This window comes from Arachis ipaensis, chromosome B06 (genome assembly GCF_000816755.2).
Source record: "Arachis ipaensis cultivar K30076 chromosome B06, Araip1.1, whole genome shotgun sequence".
NCBI classification, from domain to species: Eukaryota; Viridiplantae; Streptophyta; class Magnoliopsida; order Fabales; family Fabaceae; genus Arachis; species Arachis ipaensis.
The window spans coordinates 60,210,958-60,232,100 of record NC_029790.2 but is presented as its reverse complement, the minus strand read 5'-3'; the positions used below and the strand labels follow the sequence as shown (position 1 = coordinate 60,232,100).

At 33.0% G+C, this 21,143-nt stretch overlaps 2 long non-coding RNA genes across 2 annotated transcripts; one reads left to right on the top strand and one right to left on the bottom strand.

Moving 5' to 3' along the window:
• On the top strand, positions 15,551-17,485 carry LOC110263341. Its single transcript, XR_002348804.1, has 2 exons — positions 15,551-16,578; positions 16,852-17,485. It is a non-coding gene; the product is annotated as an uncharacterized LOC110263341 (long non-coding RNA).
• LOC107648202 lies at positions 18,865-20,292 on the bottom strand. The gene is made up of 2 exons (XR_001621787.2): positions 19,981-20,292; positions 18,865-19,232 (listed from the first exon to the last, which is right to left on the bottom strand). It is a non-coding gene; the product is annotated as an uncharacterized LOC107648202 (long non-coding RNA).

Sequence of the window (21,143 nt, the reverse complement as noted above, 5' to 3'; positions counted from 1 at the left end):
ATGATCTCCATGCCATTTACTTATGTTTTGATTTTACTCTTGCATCAAGTGTTAGTTGATATGCCCTTCGCTTATATTTCTTTCTCACTTACATGTCGTAGCTACCATGTAGTTGAGAACCCCATTCTTATTCGGCATTAGCCCCCACCTATATTCTATTTGTTTTGACATCTTTGTTTGTGGGGTTAATCTCCCTTCTTTTTTCTCTCCTTTCAGGCTGGCAACCAAGAAGGGAAAGGAAAAGCTTCTAAATAAGGCGAACAACAAGTCCCTCTGCACAATCCTTTGAAGAAGCTCATCAGTTGTGAAAACCCACCTTGGAGGAGTCCGACTCACCGGAGCCCACTTCCGATTTTGCCAAGAAATATATCAAGAGGTGGACATGGAGGTGCCCCTGTCACACCATCCTTAGGCCATTGAATGTGGCGATTCCATATCCACTTTGCTCATCTTTGAATGCACCGAGGACGGTGCGATCTTTAAGCGTGGGGAGGTCGAGGACTGACTTCCATGGGTAACTACTTCCTTTTCCAACACCAATTCCTAATCTTCTTTGTTAGTTAGATGTTGCATTTCATGATAGATTGCATGATAGTTAGAGTTTATACATATTCTACCCATTTTTTATGTTAGGACTACTTGGTTAGAGTGATGATTTCTTTTCCAAGAAACTATTTCAGGGCATTTCACTAATTTGAATTAAAAAAATTTTGTTGAACTTGCTTGAAGAATTTAATTTTGGAACATGGTTTTAGAGCTAGAACACACAAGCCTAGTGAGATTTTGAGCTTATTCAATTGGTTGCATCTTATCAACCAATATTTTGCTTTGGTGTGTGTTGTTCTCTCTAAGATTGTGATCTTTGTCTTGCTTGATTCTATATTTCCATGGTTTGATGTATGAATGCATTTATGTGATTGAGGCCTTTGTTTCACTAAAGCTCACATACCCAAATGGCCTTACCCTTTCATCATCCGTTGTAAACCATTGTTGAGCCTATTTAGCCCCATTTGTTCTTTATTTTAGCACATAAAAAAAAAGAAAAAGAAGAAAAACAAAAAGAAAAGAAAAATAAAAAGTAGAAAAAAAAGAGAAAAAAAATAATAAAAAAGAGATAAAATGCTCCAAAGTAAGTAATGGTAGCAATGCATATGAGTTGAACTCAAAATTGGGATGCATGAATATGTGGCAAAGATAGTCAATGGGTACTTAAGTTTTTCATTTTGATTACATGGATTGTCTGAGGTTAGGTGGGAAGTTTAGGTTAATCAAGGATTCAGATTTTAGTGCACTTGACTAAATACATTCCTACCTTGACCCTAACCCCATTACAACCTATGAAAAGACCTCTTGATATGTGTATTCATGCATTGAATATATGTTGATTGGTAGAATAAAAACTAGCCTTAGAAAACAAGATTAGTAGCGAATTGAGAGAATCAACCCTCAAACACTAAAGAGATTCACTACAAGAAAATGAAATATTTGTAACAAAAACTTTGTAACAAATTTAAAATTGTTACAAAAATTTTTTTTTTGTAACAAAAATTAGTAATTGTTATATAATAATGTTTTGTAACAACAACATAATTTGTTACAAAATATTTAGTTATTTTGTAACGACTTAATTTTTTGTTACAAATTATATTAGCTTTTGTAATGAATCTGTATTTTGTTGCAAAATTTTATAATATTTTGTAACAAAAGATGAAGTTGTTGCAAAAGTTCAAAATATTTTGTAAAAAAATATCCATTTATTTGTTTCAAAAACTCTAATTATTTTGTAACAAAAAATTAATTTGTCAATAAATTCAATATTGTTTGTAACAAGTTATTTGTTTGTCACAAAATACAAGAATTTTCGTCGCAAAGCATCTGTTCAGCTAATTTTTATATTAATCAAGATTCTTATGTAATGTTATTATAATTTAATATTTTGCATGATAGAGATTAAAATTCAGTAATGGAAGAATTTTATAGTTTAATTTAAGTAATTTCTATTATGAATAAATTATGGTTTATTTTATTAATTTGAATTCTTTATTTTTAGAAATTAATCTAAAGTAATCGCCCAGCCCGTTTTGCCGCCGCCGAACTGTCAAGCCCAGACGAGAGAGTCGCCGCTGTGCTGTCGAGAAGAGAGAGCTCGCGCAGAAAGGGAGAACTCGCGAAGGAGGGGTTGTTACCCAGAGTCATCGCCGTTTGTGCATTGCCATCGCCATTCTGCCTTCCATGAAGCTCGAACCGTCACTATTCGTGGAGATTGCCACCGTCGCCATTGAAGCCGCTGCTGCTGCCGTCACACGCGACGCCACCGAAGTTCCCCCCACCGCCGTCGACGCGGATCTGAGCAGAGGAAAAGAGAAAGAACGACGGGAAAGGAAGGGAGTCATCCGCGTCACCACCGTCGAGCCATACTGACTGCCAGCAAAGCTTCTATTGCCGTCGTTTTCAAAAAGAAAGGGAGTCATCTGCAGCCGACACTGCTGCCTCACCACCATTTCTTCCTATCCCCTTTCCCCTATTCTGCTTCTATTTTCCCAGGTCATTTATTGCATTTTTCTTTCAATTCTATTAAGTTCATTTAATTCTGTTAATTTTGCTTAGTTAGACTTAGTTAGATATGCATGTTGTAGTGGATTCTAGGTTGTTAGGTAGGCTGAACATAGTTTGTAAAGGAATTAGGTCCAGAAAAGTTTTGCTATTTTGAATGTGTTTGGAATAAGTTTTTGTGAATTGTTTGTTGAATGATCATGAATGTTGTTTGACTTTTTGTGAATCTGTGATTTGATGATAATGATTTTCTTCTTTTCTGAATCGAATTGTGAACTGCTGCTGTTATGTGAATTTAGTTTGTGTAATGATGATGATGAATTTAGATTGTGCACTCAAGTTGTTCGTTGCTTATTTCATATGGATGAATATGTGAATTTTGTTTAACTGTTATTGTATTCATATGGATATTGATTTGATTGAGTGAATTTGGGAAATATGCTAAATTGCTGCTTAAATGCTGCCGGAATTTGTTTAAATCTATTTCACTATTATTGTTTTGTGGTTGTTATAGAAATTGTCTAGCATGGATGAAGATTGAATATCTCAAGCAAATGCAAGGCAGCGCCGGGGCAGAGCTGGACGTGTAAAACCTGGAACTTGCTTTTGCTTGTACACTCGTCACAGGTTTGAAAGACTCATGCGTCCTTATCATGTACGTATTGAAAATGCTCAAAATGGTACCTTAGCACTATGTTTTGTATTTCCGTTCCATCCTTCTCCACTAATACCTGCTCCTGTTATATTATTCTTATCAAAGTTCCAGAGATGCGTCAAATGCCATTAGTTGAACTGTGTTTGCAGATTAAGTTACTGTCTCTTGGTAATATTCTATTGCAACATTGAAGCAGCTTGTGCTGCGCATCCTACTGCTAATGTGTGCATCAATTTTGCATCATTGAGAAGGTAAGTAGTGTTGTGGTTTTGAAATTTCAACATATAAAGTAGTATTATGTCATTATGTCATTATGTCATTCTGATTTAAGTAGTTAGGGTTTATCATTCGTTGATTTAGGATTTAAGCTTTATATTCATTGTTGTCGGTGCTTTATATTCATTGTGCCTTCTAGTGTTGCTGGTGGTCCGGTGCTGCTCCGCTAGTCCATGTGGATAGTGCTCTCCTAGTCTGTCTCGGTTCTTCTCCATCCATCGTGGTGCATCGTTGCTCTGCTTGGCGATAATCTATTCGGTGGTTGCCTCCTCCTTTGTGCTTGTGTCATTGAAGGTAAAGCTTGATGCTTGTGCTTTTGCTTGATGCTTGCTCACTGATTTTTTCATGTTGGGAGTTTTTTTCTGGTTTTGACCCCTTTGGACTTGTGTTTTTCTGTGCTGACAAGGAAGGTGGTTTTTGAAATTTAAGAAAAAAATAGGGTTGATTTCTGTGGTTTTCATAGGTTGTTGTTTGGCATAGCATTGATGGCAGCATGGGAACGCATAATGAGGGATCATTGGTTTCATTGAAGGTATGAAATCATTGTGAGAAATTTTGTGGTGATAGTTAGCCAGAGTGGATATCTGTTCCTGCAAATGAGCAGGTAGATTTTCTCATTGCTATATATTAGTCAGCATTGAACTGAAATTATTTAGTTATTATTTTTGTAACCTAAATGAATGTATGAAAAGTGACTCATTCATTCCTTTTTAACCTGGCCAAAATTTCTCAGGCACACCTTAATATGTGCAAGAGAAGTGTATCGTTCATTTATTTATATGTATTTGCCTCTATAGATATATATCTCATTTGGTTACACAAACTTTTTTCATGAATCTTGTATGAAAGTTTTTTGGCTTGTATGCTATTAATTTTTTGCTGTGTTGTCACTATTTTATATTACCAGGAATCCTGCTAGTAATTCAATGATGCTCCTGTTTTCTAGTTTGTTGCTTTGGCCTTTTGAGGTTCCTCATTGTATGACAAGGTTCTTTTGTGATGAAAAATAGGTCTCGATGGTTTATTTTAAAGGAAGCACCACTAGAAACATTGGTAGCTTTTGTGGCTATGATGGAGCCCTTTTGTCATAGTTTAAGGAACACTGATATTCGCAATTTCTTAATTGTTTATTGAAATATGTAGAACATGCACTTGAATTGTCAATTCTTGATAATTTGCATCCTTGATTGGCTAGTTTTGAATTTTGAGAATAGATTTTTAAAGAATTAGTTAATTTTAACATATAAGTTCTAACTTAATTTTTACTCTGATGAAGATAGTGTTATGTATTGATTTTTTAATTTTTATTTTTATTGTTCATATTTGTAGGGATACAAAATTGATGCCAGCATGCAGACTTTATATTAACCGAAATATGCTAGAAGAGTCAAGAATTATAAATTTAATATGATACAATTTTATGTTACGAAAAAGTTGTGTTTAGTTGAATTTGTAGAACTTATTTTATTATAAAAGAATCTAAATGACATGTAAGATATTTTAATTATCTATATGATTATATATTATATAAATGTTGAGTTATAATGTTTAGAAAATTAATTGATAATTTGGTATATCAATTATTTAATTAAATATTTTAAAATCAACTTTCAATTTTTGTAACTAAAAGAATAAAAAATGTTACAAAAGTAAGTAGTATTTTGTAACAAAATATTATGACACAAAAATCTAAATTGTTACAAAAAGTATTTTAAAGGTAAAAAAGTGTTGCTACTTTCGTAACAAATTTTGGTTTTTGTATTAAAAAACATTGTTACAAAATATTACTTTGAATCGTAACAGTTTCATTTTTTGTTACAAAACCTTTTTGTAACGGGACATACTGCAACGACCCCTTTTTTTGTTACAAAATCCTTTTGTTTCAAAATTCTGATTTTTTGTAACAATTTTTTTGTAACAATTTTTTTGTTATAAATATTGATTTTTCTTGTAGTGATTAGAGTGCAAACACTTCCGGTGAGGGTTCGATGCTCAATTTCTTGTTCCCGATTTTCATGAGCTCTCTTCTTGCAAGTCTATTTGAACATCATTCTTGAGATTTGAATTAGTGGAATTCATGAATCATCATATTATCTTAGCCCTACTTGTTCATATATGTTGATGGAGATTGATTTACTTTTAACCAAGTGGGTAGAAGCATTTGGCATCTAGTTGCATTCATATTTATAGGTTGAATTTAATAAACCCTACCATTCCTTTTCACCCCTTTTTGGCTTCTCTTGAGCTTAGCATGGGGACATGCTAATGTTTAAGTGTGGGGAGATTGATAAACCACTATTTTTTGGTTTATTTTGTATTGAATTGAGTGGATTTTGTCAACTATTCTTGCACTTATTCATATAAATTGCATGGTTTTGTGAATCCTTCCTAATTTATGCTTAAGAGTGAAAACATGCTTCCTTGGCCTTGAAATTGCTAATTTTTAATCCTCTCTTATTACCATTTGATGCCGTGATGTGTTTGTTAAGTGATTTCAAGATTTATAGGGCAGCAATGGCTTAGAGGATGGAAAGGGAGCATGCAAAAGTGGAAGGAGCACAAAAAATTAAAGATTTGAGAAGTTGGCCCCGACGCGTACGCATGACTAGGAGCATCGTACGCGTGGCCATATCCAAAGTTTGACGACGCGTATGTGTGACTGATGCGTACGCATGGCCATATGCAAAGTTCGACGACGCGTACGCATGGATGACGCATACGCGTGACAAGCGTCAGGTGCCTCACTTAAGGGAACACACTGGGGGCGATTTTAGAGCTCATTTCTGGTCCAGTTTCGAGCCTAGTATGCATATTAGAGGCTGGGAAGTGAAGGAGAATGGGAGGAGATACACATTAGCTTAATTTTAGTTTTAGAGATGGATGTAGAATTCTATAGAGAGAGGCTCTCTCCTCTCTCTAGGTTTTAGGGTTCTTATTTCAATTTTTTCTTAGATCTAGATTTTATTCTTGCTTCAGTTTAGTTTTCCTTCACTTTTATATGTTCTAGTATCTTAGTATATCTACTTCTCTTGTTAATTTCTTTATTTTGCCAATTTTATTTCATGAACTCTCTTGTCAATTTCAATTCTCTTTTAATGCAATTTTATGTTTCCATGTTTTTTTATGTTTACCTTAGTTGCTATTGTTGATTTCTTATTTGTGTTAGTTATGGCCTTTACTAATTCTTGCATTTTATGATGTTTGCCTTTATTGCATTCTAGGTGTTTGATGAAATGTTCCTTTTAGCTATAGAGTAGAATTTTGTACTCTTGACTTGGGTTGAGTAATTGGAGACTCTTGAGTTATCAACTCCTTTGTTGATTAGTGATTGAGGATTGCTAGTTGGCTTGAATTCTACTAAAGCTAATATTTGATTAGGACTTGTGGATTAGAGTCAATTTCGCTCATTTGACTTTCCTTCATTTGTTAGAGATTGACTAAGTGAAAGCAAGAGACAATTACCATCACAATTGAGGATGATAATGAGGATAGGACTTCCAATTCTCATTCCTTGCCAATACTTTTCTTAGTTGTTAGCTTATTTCTTTCGTTATTTACATTTCTTGTCTCTTATTACAAAACTTCCAAAATACTTCATAGCTAATAGTTGAGCAATTCCTAGGGAGAACGACCCAGGATTAATACTCCCGATTATTTTTTATTTGCATTGTGATAACTTTCTAAACTTTGATTAAGGGTTAATTGTTAGTTTGGACTATGCTTGCAATGAAATTCCTTTGAGAAATTCTAGACCAACATTAATCCTCTATCACACATGTAGCATATACATATAGAGATATACAATTAGTCAAAACAAGATATGCATACTCAAACAAATCATACAAATGCACATGATGCATGTCTGCCCTATAGCTGATGATATCATATGTCGGTTATCTAGCCAAACCCGACATGTTTAGTAGCAAACCCTGGACAATCCTAGTAGCGAATAATATCAAAAGCATATGCATATATAAATAATTAATAATTCACCGCATGGCTGGGTCAAAGAAATCTTAAATCTTAACCTAAGGCTGGTGGGGGTGAGTCACTGCGCCACCCAAGGAGATTAAGGTCAATTATAATCACCAACCTGGAGCAAGTAGGGCGACCATTGCATCTACCCAGGGAGCTCAAAATTGTCTCAACCTGGAGCATGTGGGGTGAACCACACCCTTGCATCTACCTAGGGAGCTCAAACCATCTCAACCTGGAGTAAGTGGGGCGAACCACTGATACACCACTATTTTATGATATATTTTGGACTAAATTGAGTGGGTTTTGTCAACTATTCTCACACTTATTCATGTAAATTGCATGTTTTTAAGTTTCCTTCCTAATTTCGTGCTATAATTGAAAACATGCTTCCTTAGCCTTAAAATTGCAAATTTTAATCCTCTCTTATTACCATTTGATGCCGTGATATGTGTGTTAAGTATTTTCAGGTTTTATAGGGCAGGAATGGCTTAGAGGATGGAAAAGAAGGATGCAAAAGTGGAAGGAACACAAGGAATTAAGGATTTCATAATTTGGTAGTGACGTGCACGCGTGGATGACGTGTACGCGTGGCCAGGTGCAAGGTTCAGCGATGCGTACACGTGGCTGACACGTACGCGTGATGAGCGTCACGTGCTGCACTTAACAGAACTCGCTGGGGGCAATTTCTAGGCTGATTTTGACCCAGTTTCAAGCCCGAAAACGCAGACTATAGGCTGGGATGGAGCTGAGACTGAACACACTTCACTTTTCACTTTAGTTTTTCATTAGTTTTGAATTCTAGTGAGAGAAAATCCTACTTTTCTCTAGGTTTTGGCATTTTTATTTTTATTCCAATTGGATCTTGAGAGAGCGGCTGCTACCTTCATTCCTCATCATTTAATTTCTAGTTTCTTCTTTAATTCCCTTAATACTCTTTTCCATTTGGTTATTGAATTCATGTTTGGATCTTGTTACTCTTGAATTTTATTAATGCATTGAATTATTTTTATGTTTATTTTTATTGCTTGTTTGATCATTGTTAATTATTATTAGTGCTAATTTCGATTTAATTAATTTCTCATAATTATCATATTTTTTATTTACACCCACCATATATTTGTGAAAATGGCATTCATGTTAATGGAATAAATTTCCCAACTTGAATGGGGGTTGAGTAATTGGAACCCCTTGAGTTGTTATACCCAAGTATTAATCTGTAGTTAAAAATTGCTGGCTAGCTCAATCTCACTAACTCTAGTCCTTCCCCATGAAGTGACTATGACTTGTGAGCTAGAGTTAGTGACGCCCACTTGACTTTCCTTCAATTGCTAGAGGATAACTAAGTGGGAGCAATGAACCTTTATCATTACACTTGGGAAAGACAACAAGGATAGAAATTCCAAATCTCTCCCCTAACCAAGGCCTTTTATTTTGATTAATTATCAACTCTTGCTAGTTATCCATTGCTTTAATTTCTTGCTATTTATTTTTCCGTTCTCAATTTCAATAATATTCAGGAAAATCCTAACCAATAATTTGCATCTTGTGTCAACTCTTAGGGAAACGACCCGGGATTCTACTCCCGGTTATTTATTATTAATTGTGACATATTCGAAATTGATAGTGAAAATTTCATCGGTTAAGGTTGTACTTGCAACGTTGTTTTAGAAAATACTTTTCAGAAATTCTAACCGGTATTTATCTGCGCATCAACCACACCCTTGCATCTACCTAAGGAGCCTCAACTAACAAACCCGGAGCAAGTGGGGCGAACCACAACCCTTGTGTCTACCCAAGAGGTACGTTCTCATATGTCTAGGAGGAATAAAGGAGGGGATCCTAACCTTCCACTATCTCGCTGGAGGCAATTTTACAATACCAGGAGGAACAAAAAAGGGAATCCTTACTTTTCGTCATCTCTATGGGGTCGCACTTTCGAGAAAGAGGACTCGAGGTAAAATAAGTCACTTTTATAATCATATTATGCCCAATTTATATTTACGATTTAATTATAGTACTTTAACTTTTCTCTACTATACTCCAATATGTTCCCTTCAATCTACTTAGTACACTTCACAAAACCACCCAAGCTAATCTGCCCACAGTACTTTATAATCCTAAGTCAACAGTTATAGACATTAAATAGAAACTACCTCTTTTATCCCATCCAGTATACACTCACTCGTCCTAAACATCAGCTATCATACCTTAAAAATAATTAATGAGGTTTGAAAAGTTAGAGGAATGGTTCAAAACTTTAAAAACCTATCTTTCAAAAAAATAGAGATTTCGCGTACACTCTGTCCGCGTATGCGAAAGTACAAATTTGGACTATTCGCGTATGCAACACTGGTCCGCGCACGCGAGTCTCTCAAACAGCAAGCTTTTCCCGCATTGCATGTGCCATATGGCCGCGTACACGGCTTTAAAAATGGGGCATCCCGCGTACACGTCACCCCTCCGCGTACCCGGAACCTCTGGACAGAGCCCAATGGCTATGTCACGAGCGCGTCCGCGTACACGAGCTATGTAGAATAGGTAAAAAGCTGTTAAGTTCAAAAATTTAATCTTTCATACCTAACTTTGAATGCGCATAACGTTTTCATTAAAAACCATTTCTATTCTATTCTTCAAATATTACGAACTTCACGGACCCAATTTTCATTCCAAAAGAAGTTTCATCAAAATTAGAGATCCGAAAGCCGAGTTATAGCTCGCCGAAGTTGGTCAAAAATTAGATTTTTCCAAAATCACCAAACCTCAAATTTCCAAAACTTTTAATTTCCAAATCCTTACCAATTTGCAACCAAATCAACCCTAACCACATACACCTAAGTTTCACCAATCCATAACCTTTTCAACACATAATCTAACCATAAATTCAATATATTCCAACACTAATTTTTTTTATCAAACTCAATTAATTCACCATCAAACATCAAATCCCAATAATTCAAATCAAACTCATAACATGACTTATCAACCCAACCATCCAATTCAACACCCATTTAGATCAAGTTCAACAATTATCATCATTATTCACTAAATATAACAATTCATATATTCATCTTATCCTATAGTCAACTAGCCTAAATTTTCACGATACGTTATATCTTAACTATGAGAAACCAAACCATACCTTAGCCGATTCCTTCCTAAGCTCAAAACCACCAAAATTTAAGATTCAAAATTTCTAATCAACTCTAATAAATTTCAGCCAACAAAACTTTATTCCAAGTGCTCCAATTTACCATCTCAACACCAATTCAACACAATTTCAATCAAATCCATAAAATTCATCAAATTAATAATAAGGTTTTCAAAATTGGACAAACTACAAGAGTTTTGAATTTTCTTACCTTACCCATTGATTATTGGACTAAAATCCAACAATTATCAAATGTTAGAATGTACCTAAACCACCAAAATCATCAAAATCACTCAACATTAAACCAAAAACGTGAAAAATAGAGGGCTGGAGAATTGGGCATGAGATTCAAGGATACTCACCATTTTGTTTGAATAAAATTGAAAAGGACTCCGAGACGAACACGTGGCCGTAAACGGCTCATCAATCGAAGTTCCGAATCAAAAGTTACAAGTGATTGAAAATCGAAGTGAATAATAATTTTCACTTCTCATCTCACCATCCATCTCACTGTTTTTCTCTTCTCCAACGTGAAAGTGAAATGTAAAAGGGAAGGAGGCTGAAAGCTTGGCTTAAATGAGTTGGGCCCTGGGCCTAATATGGGTCTGATTCAACCGATTTAGTCCGTTGGCTCAATTTTAGGACAAAATCTTTAAAATTAGTGTTAAAATTCATATTTTTAATTTCTTTAAATAATAATGAATTTGTTAGCTAATTATTTATTAATTTCGCGGAGTTTACACTAGCTAATTTTTTACACCTGTGCGTATGCACCATTGTGTGTGTATGTACGCATCCGGATGTTCTCCTCCTTTGTTTCTTACGAATTTTGCCACTTTGCATGCTTTTCCTCCACTTTCTCAAAGTCATCTTTGCCTACTGGTCCTGAAATCACTCAACAAACATATTAAGGCATCAAATGGAATAAAACTGAAATTAAATTTACAATTTAGAGCACAAAAAGTATGTTTCTAATAATTTGGTATAATTGAGAGAGAATTCACAAAAGTATGTTATTTAAATAAATAAATAAATGCAAGTTTATGTGATAAAATCCATTCATTTCAAACAAAAAAATTATCATTAAATACAAATTCATCATTTACTAACTCACGCAAACATATAACAATATATAAATTCACGTACAACAAGTGCGATAGGCTCAATATTATATAAAAAAAATACAGAATTTAAAGCCCTATAAATTAACTGATGAGTAACATCCAACAATTAGCATTAGTCATGACATGTTATAAATTGGCTTGTTACGATATTTATTTTGTCAATGCTGGTTTTGATCCAACCATATGGTCAGAAATGGATGCACATGAAATGAAAAAGTGGCATCAGCTCCAATTCCACAAAGATTTTTAAAAAATACTAATACTTATATATAGATGTATACATTTGTCCCTTGTTATATTATGTTTTCCCTAAAATAAATTATAAATGTTTTCTTGTGTTTTACATTAAAAAATATTTTGTTAAACTTAACATATAATAATAATAATATACCTATAGATTGTTCGAATTTAAAATTTTAAATATATCTAACTAATTTGGGTTGGTCAAGTGATCAATTTAGTCTGTTTAAACAAGTATTAAGAGTTCAAATTTTGTCTTGTATGTGTAGCAACTCATTAGCTAATTGTAGACCTTAATTTGTTGGGTATAGTGAAAAACCAATATAACTAAATTTTATTATATTTTTACTTGCTTTACTAAATTTTTTTAGGTCTATCGCTGAATATGGTTAAAAACAAATGCCAATATCCGTTAAGTTACATAGGAAATTAACTAAATTAAATATTTTTTGGTGTTTGCTTGGGTACGATGATAAATTTATACATAACGATACGTTAAAAATATGGACAAATAATAATACAACATGTGGAATTTATTTTCTACGTCAGCATCTATTTTTTTGTAAAAAAGATATATATCATATCACTACTTTTACTAAAACACCCTTGTAAACAAATTTTTTACTTTTACTTTTATTTTTTTAAGGTGTTTTACTAAAACACCCTTATAAAAAGACATAAATATTTTTTTCATATTAAACAAAAATTATCATTTTAAATTAATCAAATTGTTTAATTCTATAGTTTTAAAATATAAATAATTTAAAAACAAAGACAAAAATAAAAACACATTTAATTATTTATTCATACTACAAAGAATTATTTTAATATTATTAACATCCTTCGTAAGCCCTAATAAATCATTCATACAAACAAATAAACAAATTTAAAAAATACTAAAAAAAAAATCAAAATGTTGTTTGTGTTTCTGGATTTCTCACCCATCCTTCAAATCTCAGAGTAAACAGTATCCTCTATGTCACTGCCGGCAGTCTCTCTTGTGTCTTCTCCTTCACACTCAGCTCCATCCTCTTCCTTCTTTTCTCCCCGATAAAGAAGACGAAGAAGCCCTCTTTTCCTTCCTCCGCGGTGCCCTGCCAAGGTCACCGCAGCATTCGTCGCACTCCTCACCCAACCGAGGAGAACGTCGTCACGTTAGAGAGCGTCGACGTCTTTCCGTTCCAGAGAGTGTCGCTGTCTTCCTTCTTCTTCATCATTGTCGTTGACGGGCAGAAAAATGCCAATTAAGAATTTAGAATGGAAATAACGTTGCAAGTACAGTTCTTAACCGACGAAAATTCCGCTTATCAATTTAAAAAGAGTTGTCACAATTTAGAATCAATTAACTGGGAGTAGAATTCCCAAGTCATCTCCCAACGAGTTGATAAGAGATTGCAAATTATTGATCAGAAATTTTCTGAGAATTTTTAGAATTGGAGAACAGAAAATAAATGACTATCAATTAAAGCAATGAAAATTAACAAGAGGTTTTATATATTTGAAATAAAAAGCCTTGACTAGGAGAAGATTAATCGGAATTTCTGTCCTTGTTGAATTTTCCCAAGTGTAATAGTAAGAGGTTATTGATTCTACTTAGTTATCCTTTACCTAATAACGGAAAGTCAAGTAACTAAACCAACTCTGATTCACAAGTCCTAATCCCTTCCTAAGGAAGGATTAGAGTTAGTGACTAAAGAGTCAGCCAACAACTTCCAATTACAAATTAACACTTGAGTATTCCAACTCAAGGGTCTCCTATTAATCAACTCCAAAGTCAAGTTGGCAGTCTACTCTATTGACATGGATGCCATCTTCGCAAACATGTAAGGGGAGTAGAAAGGAGACATGGTAATTAAAATTAATTTAGTAAAAGCAATTTTTGAGCTAACAAATTAAGGGAAGATGATATTCAAATAAATAATGAAATTAAATGTAAAAATAACTCTTGCATTAATAATTTCCAAAATCAAAGATATCCATATGTAACTCTGAACAAATTGAATGGAAAATAAAAGAGTAAGGAAATAAGAAAGCAAACTATGATGATAGACACTTCCACTGGAGGTAGTAACTCTCTCAAGATCCAATCCAAAAGCATAAGCTAAAAATCTAAGAATGTGAAGAACCCTAGAGGAAGTAGTATATCTCTCTCTAAGATTCCAAACTAAAACTAAAACTAAGTGAATGTCAATGTGTGTTGAGTCTCTCTTTTCCCTCTGCTCTAGTCTGTGTTTTTGGGCCGAAAACTGGGTCCAAACTCAGCCGAAAATCGCCCTCAGCATCTTCTGCAGTTGCAGTATGTTACGCACGTCACGCGTATGCATCAATGGTATTCTGTGCGTGTCACGCGTACGCGCCAGTCACGCGTACGCGTCGATGTACGACTTCGCTTGTCATGCGTACGCGTCGCTGTGAAAAGCTCCAAGCCACACGCACGCGTGAGCCATGTGTGCGCGTCGATCCTTGCTAGTCAGCTCCTTAATTTCTTGTATTCTTTCCATTTTTGCAAGCTTCCTGTCCATTCTCTAAGCCATTCCTGCCCTATAAAGCCTGAAAACACTTAACACACAGATCACGGCATCGAATGGTATAAAGGGAAATTAAAAATTGACAATTTAAAGGCTTAGGAAGCAAGTTTTCAATCATAGAACAAAATTAGGAAGGCAAATGTAAAACATGCTAATTACATGAATAAGTGTGCAAAGAACTGATAAAAACCACTCAATTTAGCACAAGATAAACCATAAAATAGTGATTTATCAGTCGTCAGCCTCTCCCTTCCGGTAACTCCCTCTCTTTGATTTCTGTGATTTTAATTATGATAGCATTGTTGTGAAAAAAGAAGGAATACGAAATAACTATAGGGAATACAGAAGATGGATTGGTTAATTACAAATAGTTTTGCATCGTTTGAGCTAAGAAAGAGACAAATACAATGTATAGTATGAACTAAAGTGTGTGATTGCATTATTATTATTCTTGTTTCTGAACAATCTAATTGACAAGGATGTATTTGTATATAAAGGTTAAATTTTAAGACAATGATGCCGAATTGGTGGTTAAAAATATGGAAAATGTTTTGTCTATTCTTCATTTTGCATAGCAATAATAGAGTTTTTATGTTTAGAGTTTAGATATAAAGTAGTAGTTGTTGTTGTTGTTTTTAGTTTTTATGTTTTTTTCTTTTTTTTTTATTTGTGTTCAAAAAAAATATTCCTGGCATTGTTGCTGCCTTGCTGGTAAAGACTAAGAAACTTTTATTCCGTTGAATTAACTACCTTGCAACTATTGGTGGCAAAATACAGTGAAGTCTAACATAAAGATTGGAACTTTTGCATCTTTTAGAGAAATTGATGATTTAATTATTTCGAAGTGATAGTGAGTTTGTATACTTATACTGTTGACGTAATATTTTATACCATCTCAAGCTCCCATCAATTTTCTACTAGAACCAATTTTGACATTTCTTCTCAGGCCCTAATAGATGAAGTTATAATGCAACTTTCACTGGTTAACTGTCATATATTAAGTACACATTTTTAATCATTTTTTTATTTTTATTTTTTTTAAAACAAATCTGAATATAGGTATTGGATCTAGTAGTTGATGCCTTAACCCATGATGAGACCATTGTACGTGCTGCAGCTTGTGTTTACTTAAGAAGTGTCTCTCGCTCAATCAAGGCCTGTAAATGAGATAACATTTGGTACTTGAAGTCTTTTATGCTATATAAAGCTCAAGTCTCATAAAAATTTATTCAGACTTTGAGTGTAGGTCATTTTTTTACTGAAAAGACTGTCATTTCTCTATTTCAATTTTCAACTTCTCTCTAATCATTCTACTAATGTCCAGGTATCCTGTTGTATTTATAATGTTTGTTTTTGTATCTAGGTTAAATTGAATGTTCATCTATTGCTCATTAATCAATATGTGACAACGTATGCTGTTCTGATGATAATTCAGGTATTATTGGTCTGCAACTTGTTGTATCAGAGAACCAAGCATAATCTGTTTTGTAATCTAAGTTGGTCAATGGATTTTTATAGTTTGAATCAGTATAGCATGCTATGTTCTCAAATCCTGCAGGGAAAAAACTGCATATCATACAATATTATCCAAACTTAATCTTTCCCCTTAAGACTAGCTATTTAAGCAAAATCGGACTAAAACTATCAAGTGATATTGTTAAAATTTTAAAGATGGTAAAATATGCAACTATTAAAGAAGATTTTATTTTCCACATTAGTAATAATGACCAAAGTATAATATTTATTGACCTTCAAATACAGAAGCTGATCTGATAAATATGCACAAACATAAAATATACGGCACAACCTATCTTAATAATACCAAATTATCTTATTTCTTCATCATTATAGGTTACCCCATGGGGTTGCTAAACATGAAGCCATGCCACTATACAAATCTGTTGAATTATTATTATTATTATTATATGCTTGTATTTGGCTCTTGAACTTTCTAAAATAAATATGTATGCAGGTGTTCATGATTCGTTTTGGACACATGCATGTGATGTAGAGAAAATGAGTCAAATTCTGAGAGAAAAAATTGTGGAGCTTTATGACATGCCAATACTTGAAAATGTAAGTTATTGATGCTCCATGAGAAATTTGGGTTTATCATGTGGGAATAATGATTGAACGAAGGTTATCACTAATATCTTGCAATATCAGACATGAAAGTTCCTAGTAACCATGTAATTATATTTTTTTCTGATAAACTGAAAGAAATTCCTATTTAAACATTGAATTGTGGAATGAGGAAAAATGGAAGGAAAAAAAATGATAGTTGAGATTTACATTTATTCCCTTACCCTGTAAGGAGGAATGCTAAAGCCAGTTTTGATTTGTTGATAGTTGCTAGAAGACTTCCAGACATCATACCCAGGATTAGTTTTTCCTCCACTGCCAGAGGGAGGTGATTTTGACTTACAAAAAGGTTCTCAATTCTCCATACTTTTTCACTGAGCGATTCTCCATACTTCTTCAACTGAGCTTCTCTACACAGGCAACTACAAAAAGATTTAGTTGAAAGCATTTCTCCATCTTATCTAATGCGAAATCATTTAGAGGCCGGAGCTTAACTTATCCTGTAGCGGAAGAATTGATTTTGATATTCAACCTAAGAAGATGCTTCGGGGGGAAGAGAGGCAGGAAGGAAAAAAAGGTTCTGAATGTTATTTGTTTTGGGAAGTTTCTTGCTGCTAGAATTCTTAGACTTGGTGATCCAGTTAACACAAGACAATTTTAGGGGATTTTTAATTATCTCTCTCTCTCTCATGTATTATATAATGTATGAATAGAAATGAATAGATGCATACTAGATCGAAAGAAAGGTCATTAGGGTAGAAACGTGCAGTTACTTGTGATCTGTACATAGACTTATTCATTTTCATTGTGAAATAAATTGAGAAATGCTTGAGAAAGAACAATGAGGGGTTCATGGCTGTTACCTGAGCTTTAAATTGGAAGAGAATATCCAGTTAATTTTCATTTTCAGTACCTAATTATGGGCAGTTACATTTGGCTCTTTGATAATTTATCTACTTTACTTTGATCAATTGCCAAATTTTAAACAAATTAAACATGAATAAAGATGTTATTAATCGTTGATCATTGAGTAACAAAATATTAATTGTTAACATTTTTATAAATCTCAAAGCATGTATATTTTATTGATCTTGTTACAATGATGAGATTCGCTTGACTTTAAAGATCACATACACAAAAATTACAATCTCTTGATTTCTAGGGATAAATGAGAGTACACATCTGTATAAGTGGTATGAGAAATTATTCATTGGATAAGAAATCCTAAGTTAGAAAAATGAAAAAAATTTCCAAATGATCATTCCAAGAGGCACTACATTTGAGATGCATATTTTAGGAGTCACTGACAAGCTGAAAAGTGGGCATGGAGGTTCCAGCTACGAAGGATTTGAAGAGTGAAAGAGCAAGTTTTAGTCTATGAAAAGGAACTTCATGTCCTGCTCCCATTATTGTTACAAAGGTGAGTCCATCGTATTTTTGTGTCTACCCTCTCACCTTTTTTTTTTCACTTGATATGAGATTCCCTGTACCATGTGATATGCACTCAGGTGCCACATATGCCAAAGCATGTGATATGTAACCATCAAAGGCAAATCTTAATGTACATAAATGTGCAATATATTCCTAATAAAAAAATAATTAGTAGTCTACTCTCATGATTTTTAGTATATCAGAATATACATAAATGTGCAATCTTAATGTACATAATACTAAATAAGAAAGAGGGTGTCCCTGCCCCACTTAAAGGAAATAATCAAAAATAATAAAGTGTAAATCTTGCACTTGAGATAAACATTAAAAAAGAAAAAAATTAGCATACAATTAAGCAATAAATTGACTTTAACCAATTCAACTTGTCAGCTAAATCACAGACATTAATTAATTACTAAGTACTTTAATTTGAGAATTTCTTAGAATTTGACCTCTACTCAGTCACCCAATTCTACATACATATGTTTTTCAAGAAGTTATCCACACACTACTCCACATATTTCGGCCAAAATGGAAACTTGTAACTTCTTAACTTCTTACCAAATGTTGAGTACATTCCAGCTTTAAAATTTGGACCTGCACCTACTTTGTGGTTTTCTTGATGCTCTCCCCCCCCCCTCTTTTTGCTGGCCTCAGATTATGAATTTTAGACTTCTCTAACTATAATTTTTCTTTAAGTATCTTCTCTATTTTTATGTTTTAATGAATTTAAGATATATACATTCTGTTTCTCAATCAAAGACATCATATTAATGTTAATTTTAGGTGTTTTAGAAAAGTATTATGTGGCAAATTATAGTCATATAGAGATTATGCAATGAAATATCATCCAGTTAAAGAAAGTATAATTTTCTCTTCTTAAAAAAATGTGATTACATTGGAGGACATAAACACAAGCTTAACTAACCTCATTTCATAAATCAATACAAATATATTATAGCTACACATAGGATCTCTGTAGTCACTTATGAAGGTAATCTATATAACACCAAATCCTAGTAGTTGCCCAAATTAATTAAGGCAGTTAGGCAATAATAATAATCTATTTAAAGGGACTACTTTAGTGGTGTTGGGTATTGTCTTCAAGATCCTGCTCCAATGCCTTATGCATGATGAAACCTCAAATATGTCATCAACCATTTTGCAGTTATCAGAAGCTTGGATTTGAAGTCGCATTTAGTTGCTCTGACTTTTTCCTTTCATCAATATATATAGCACATACAGAAACAATTAAGAAACCAATCACACCAATTGATTTGATTTAATTTAATTTGTCTCACCAAACAAAAAAAATGAGGTGTTGATTCAACTCACAAATCAAAACAGAAATTCACAACTCACATTTAAATATCAAGGTGAAGCTTAGTTTAAAACAACTAACTAAACAGACATACAAAGTCAAATACACACAGGCTGCAATTGAACTTGTTCAATTTGATATTCAGCTACAAAAGAAGACCTAAGTGTAGTGTTTTTCTTTAGTCTTTACCAGCAAGGCAGCAACAATGGCAGGAATATTTTTTTGAACACAAATAAAAGAAAAAGCAAAAAACATAAAAACCAAAAACAACAACAACTACTACTTTATATCTAAACTCTAAACATAAAATGTCTATTATCGCTATGCAAATTGAAGAATAGAGAAAACATCTTCCATATTTTTAACCACCAATTCGGCATCAATGTCTTAAAATTCAACCTTTATATACAAATACATCCTTGTCAATTAGATTGTTCAAAAACAAGAATAATAATAATAATGCAATCACACACTTTAGTTCATACTATGCATTGTATTTGTCTTTTTCTTAGCTCAAACGATGCAAAACTATTTGTAATTAACCAATCCATCTTATGTATTTGCTATAGTTATTTTGTATTCCTTCTTTTTTCACAACAATGCTATCATAATTAAAATCACAAAAATCAGAGAGAGGGAGTTACTGGAAGGGAGAGGCTGACGATGACGATGAAAAAGAAGGAAGACAGCGGCGCTCTCTGACGTGACGACGTTCTCCTCGGATGGGTGAGGAGCGCGACGAATGCTGCGGTGACCTTGGCAGGGCGCCGTGGAGGAAGGAAAAGAGGGCTTCTTCATCTTCTTTATCGGAGAGAAGAGAAGGAAAAGGATGGAGCCGAGTGTGAAGGAGAAGACACGAGAGAGACTGCCGACAACGATAGAGAGGAGAGTGTTTAGTTTGAGATTTGAATGTTGGGTGAGAAACCTAGAAACACAAACAACATTTTGTTTTTTTTTTTAAGTATTTTTTCAATTTGTTTATTTGTTTGTATGAATGATTCAATTAGGGTTTATGAATGATGTCAATAACATTGAAATAATTCTTTGTAGTATGAATAAATAATTAAATGTGTTTTTGTTTTTGTCTTTGTTTTTAAATTATTTATTTTTTAAAACTATAGAATTAAACAATTTGATTAATTTAAAATGATAATTTTTGTTTAATATGAAAAAAATATTTATGTCTTTTTATAAGAGTGTTTTAGTAAAACACCTTAAAAAAATAAAAATAAAAATAAAAAATTTATTTACATGGGTGGTTTAGTAAAAGTAGTGATATGATATATATTTTTTTACAAAAAAATAGATACTGACGTAAAAAATAAATTTCACATATCGGTACGTATAAATTTATTATCGTACCGAAGTAAACACTAATATTAAAACAAAGCCTAGGTCCAAAGGAAAGAAAAAAATATAATTCAATGAGAGTAAGGCATTCCTAAATTAAATATTTACTCTTTGATTTTGTAGTTATAAATTAAGGATGTTTAGAATTCAAACTAATTGAAATAAAACTACTCATTTAATTCAATCTAAATTGAAAGTTGATCAAATTACATTAAATTGCATAGATGGGTTTAAATGTCAAATTTACTTCTTAATGTGATCCAATCCAAATCAAATCATAGAATGTGATATATTATTATTGTTGTTGTAGTATTTAAGATTTTACCTATAATATATTTAATTTATTATATATTTTTATGTTATTTATATATTATTATTATTTAGTGAGTATTTTGTGATTGTAAAAATGAGATTTATTAATTTATTTATTTTATTAACTTAAAATTATTTCTATTTT